This window comes from Hydra vulgaris, chromosome 08, assembly GCF_038396675.1.
Source record: "Hydra vulgaris chromosome 08, alternate assembly HydraT2T_AEP".
NCBI classification, from domain to species: domain Eukaryota; kingdom Metazoa; phylum Cnidaria; class Hydrozoa; order Anthoathecata; family Hydridae; genus Hydra; species Hydra vulgaris.
Window position 1 is genome coordinate 11,753,562 of NC_088927.1, and position 5,132 is coordinate 11,758,693.

Genomic DNA, 5,132 nt, shown 5'->3' on the forward strand with positions numbered 1-5,132 from the left:
AATCTAAAATATTGAGATTCAAGTCACCAACCAGATAAACAGATTTTTTTAAAACCGAATTATTTTTAACTACACTTTTAATGTGATCTTCAAACACTATATCCATTGTCACGCTCACAGATTAAATCTTGTTTTGATTGCAACAATTTCCGGCTTAAAAGAATTGTTGTAATTTTTTGACACCATCCAAAGTTTGTACAATTTCATAACCAACAATAACACTAGGCACAAAATGTTTGTGGGTTCTCAAAAACACATGTGATATAAGAATGTGCTATCACTAGAAAGGACAACAGCAACTCGTTGGTTATACTAGTACAGATCAATTAACAAAATTATACATCGTTACCAGGCAGTACTTGCTATTCTGGGGGCAGTAATGGAATCCGATAACGACGACGCATCGTCAGAGGCAATTGGCTACCAAAAAAAAATTCGAATCGCCATCATTCATCTTGTATTTACACAATTTGGAAAAAGTGTTATCAAAAACCAACACATCATCTGAATTGCTTCAATTAGAAGGTCTGATACTTTGCTGCTACTCTGAAAGACCTTGAAGGTTTGAGATCTGAAACTGAGTGAAATGCGTTATTTAGGAAGTCAAAAGAGTTTGCAACATCTATCGGTATTGACGTTAACTTTCATTCAATATCTAATCAACCATCATCTAGAGCTGCTAGATCACAGAAAAGAATATTTATCAAATAGCACAACTGGAAAAAGAGATGTAACAAGTGAGCCCATTAGTTTTTCTGAGAAATTAAAAAGATTATATTACGGCATTTTGGATAGATTTGTTACAGAATTTGAAAGACGTTTTATGCAAGATGAGTTACTTTTTAATGCAATTTAAGCTTTTGACCATCACAATCAGAAATACTATTTGGATGTTAACAAATCATTCCAGGAGTTATGTTGTCAGACTGAAGTAAATGTTGTTGATATTTTTGATTTACATCAGAAATTGCAACAGTTGTCTAATTCTTATTCAGAAGTGTTAAAATTATTAAAAATTGTGTTAAGATTACCTGTTATCACAGCACCGAATGAACGTCATTTCTTAGTTTAGAAACGTGTGAAAAATCTTCTCAAAACAACTTGTGGTAACGAGAGACTAAATTTTTTTACTGCTAATGGCTGTCGAGCCTAAATTAGTTAAATCGTTAGACCTTGACGATTTAGTAAATGATTTTGCCAAAATGCGCCAACATCGTTACCCATTGTTGCAATAAAACTTTCGTAATTTTTTAATGTTTTAATCTTTGATATTTATGAAATGAAAAAATAAAAAAAGTAAAAGTCAATTTGTTTTCACAAATTTGCACCCCCCCCCCCTTCCTTCCTCCTTCCTAAGTTTTTTCTGTATTGGCGCCACTGGGTGATAAAAAAATTAAAAATGAACATATGACAAAAAATGAAAAATGAAAATATGCCTTTAACTTTTTTTTAAAGATTTTTTTTTTTTAGTAATTCGAAACCCGGTGTTGTCGGCCCTGTTAGTGAAAGTCTAGAGTGGTGACACCAAAACTTTAACGCACTGGGTGTCTGTGCGATTGTGTTATATGTAAAATTTACGCAGCCTCGAAATTTGTCACCCAATGCATGTACCTTAGTAGTGCCTAACATGTAAATCCAGAGTATTTTATTATTTCATTGATACAAAAAAATAAAAATTCACAAAAAAGAGCTTTAATAAAAAACTCAACACGTTTGTGCATTTTAAAAAGTTGGAGAACCGGGGCATCGATCCCCGTACCTCTCGCATGCTAAGCGAGCGCTCTACCATTTGAGCTAGTTCCCCTTCGCCTAATCGTTAAAAACATTTATAATTAAAAAAATACCTGATGCGCTAAAATTATTAGAATTTTTATATCAGTGAAAAAATATATAATAATATTTACGTCATGCATTATAACAGCATCGTTTCGGAATTAAAAATTTGCAAATGGCTATTTTTCAGTTGTTATGCGAGAAAGTGATAAAGTTAGTTGTACGAGAGATAAAAAGATTGTATTACAAAAAAAAGTGGTTATAAAAGAGTTAAGAACGGTTGTATTACGCGAAGAAGAGGTTATAAAAAAGGTTTAAAAAAATTGAATCACGCGAAGAATTGATAATAATTGATAATAAAAGTTAATAAATACCTGTTATGCTTCACATTGTTCAAACAACGACATAAAGGACAGTAGTATAAAGAAATATTGTAATCACTTCTTTACTTTTTTAACTTATATTTGAATTCTATACAACTTTTTTGCATAAATTAACTGCCAAAATTTTTATAAGAAATTTTAAATAACTTTTAAACGGAATTTATGTCGTTTATTTTTTATTATTGCTAAATTTTTACATGCTTATAAACGTACATAAATTATAAACATTCAATGATATCACAAATTATCCATTCAACAATGCTTAAAACATTTTACTAAAGAAGTTACTTATATATATGATAACAATAATTAATATTTACTAAAGCTCATTTAGGTTAGAAATGAAAGTTACTTAGAAATAAAAACACCGTAAAAAATGTTTACCTTGTTAATTAAACTCGAATGAAGAAAAATAATTTGAACGATTTTTTAAAAGTTTTTTTTAGTTTACGTTTTCAGAACATTTCACGGATTCTACCATTACGAATAGAGTGATAGCATTACAATCACGTGACAACCGCGATTAAATCAATTGGAAAAGGTGTCCTTAAACGTAACTAAACAGATTGTCTGCCCAAACCAAAACCCTAAATCGATGTATGTATACTTCACCACGCCTATGTCTAGTTAAATCAGTTGATGTGTGTATACTTTACTGCGCCAATCTCTATTTAAATTAGTCGATAAAATTACGCTTATTCTATTAAACTTTAAAGAATAGAAACAATAAATAGAAGTAATATACAACATGATGATTGCTACATATAAAACGATGTTCAAGTCAATTTAAAAAAAAGAAACAGTGGCATCCGAATCCTGACCTTCATATTGCAAAGATAACACAATTTCCTTATCGAAACACGAACGCCTTAAAGTATATACAAATATTATGGTTTAAATGTAATTACTTAAACGTCGCGTTATATTTGAGTTTTTCACAGAAAACTGGGAAAACATATTTGTTCATGACATTTGTTCATGATTTCAATATATTGTAACTTTTTTTTTGTTTTATTAAACGTGTAAAAAAATTTATTTATAAAAAATCCTCAGATTGTTTTTTTGAATCTCTAAAACCATTAAAACACGAAATTTTGCCTTGTCTAGTCCAGACCTATACAAAAAAACTTGCATAGTCCAGACCTTGTAGGGATATGGACAAGAATACTGTAAACAATAATTTTTTAAAATTGATTGCGCTTCTCGCGTAACAAGACCAAAAATGCAAAATACTTTCAAAAATAAAAATTATCGATTTAAAATTTGACTTGCTTTTCGAAGAATTGTTTATTTATCAATTTTTTTAAACTTTAATTAATTACAAATCATTTACAAGTTTGTTTACAACATTTTGTGTATACTACTGAAATTGCCAATTTTTTCTGTGTTTTTCTTTGCCTTTGTTATATAAGTATTGCATGAAAATATTTTGCAGTTTAATAATTTTGGAAGAAAATTCAGTAAGTGGATCAAGTAATAAATCAATAAGAAGCCAGGAGCGTGACTCAATTGAAGAAAAAAATGGTAAACTCATTCAATATTGGTTTCCGAGTTGTAAAGTTTTTTTGTGCTGACGAAATCAAACATTTATTCAATAAGAATTAAAACTTTAAATAATCTTATTTAAAATTATAGGCAACAATAAATTTCAAGTCGTTTACAATGTACTAATAAACTACTTAAATATGGTCAACCCCAATTCGAAACATTTTTTTTCGAGGTTTTTTATAAACAGTAATTTTCTTTTATTTCAATCATTGTAGAACATAATTGTTGATGTTGAACAAAGTTGTCAATGTAGAACAAAAAAAAGAGTACCTACATTTATCAAATTTGTGTATAAATTGGTACAGTTCAATTTATAAACAGATCAGAGGTCAGCAGTGGTCATAGTTTTGGTTCAAAACCAAGAGGTCCGCGGTTCGACGCCGGTTCTGGCCCAATAAGCAAGATTGGTAAGAAAGTAGCTTGAACTTCCTAGTTAAATGTTCTTCATCTTAGATTTCATGAAAGCTGCATATATATAGTGCTGTATAAAGTAATAACAGCAGTGTAAACTTTTCCTGTTATATATTAATTTATGTTAATTTATACATAGTTTTAGTTATGATACCTTGCTATAAAAGTCAAAAAATTTGAAAAAAAATGTTAAGATCTACCTAATATATTAAAAAAAAAAAAGAGTATTCAAAGAAAACCAACATGTTACCAATTGAAGTATAGTTTTAATCAAATTTCTGTTGAAAACAAAACTTGTTTTAATCAAACCTCTGTTGAAAACAAAAAAGCCAAAAAAATTTCATAATGTAGAAAACAAACTTGATGAGGATAATTACAATATAATGATAAAATTTAAAATTTTAAAGTCAAAATTTAATCTAGTGAATGTTGTTTATTAAATGGTATCACTAATTAATTTCACAATGGGTGGAAAGTTATTACTAAAATACAATTTACAAAATAAAAGATGGGTTCTCATATGACTTACAATTATCATGTGATACGTTGAAGTTTTTTGCAAAGTATGATACAACCCGTCCAAGCCTTAAACCAATTATAAACTCTTCTGGAAAATCTGCTGCTGTTGTAAATTTTAATGCTATAGTGAGTTTATAGTCATAAAAACTCATTATTAAAATAATTAATCTGAATCGGGGACAACCTCTTAATCTAATTAACCGCATAAACTTTATAAATAAATTATAATTAAACTTTTATAAAACTATTTATAACTATTTATAAATTATAATAATTATAAAACTTTTATAACTAAAATGTACTAATAATCTACTGCAGCACTGTACAAAATGCAATCAAAACACGGTAAATACTTTTACACGAGGTATGCAAAAATCAGCGTACTAGGGAACCGACATTTGTGCAGGTAGGAAGGTTGGAAATACAACATTTTTAATAAAAATTGATAACGATGATATTAAATTGCAGGACAATTTTGAACGCTGATGATGACTAATT

At 28.8% G+C, this 5,132-nt stretch overlaps 1 non-coding gene across 1 annotated transcript; it reads right to left on the reverse strand.

The window, feature by feature from the left end:
- Window positions 1-1,731: 1,731 nt before the first annotated feature.
- trnaa-agc (transfer RNA alanine (anticodon AGC)) lies at window positions 1,732-1,804 on the reverse strand. Its single transcript has one exon. It is a non-coding gene; the product is annotated as a tRNA-Ala (tRNA).
- Between the last annotated feature and the right edge of the window lie 3,328 nt (window positions 1,805-5,132).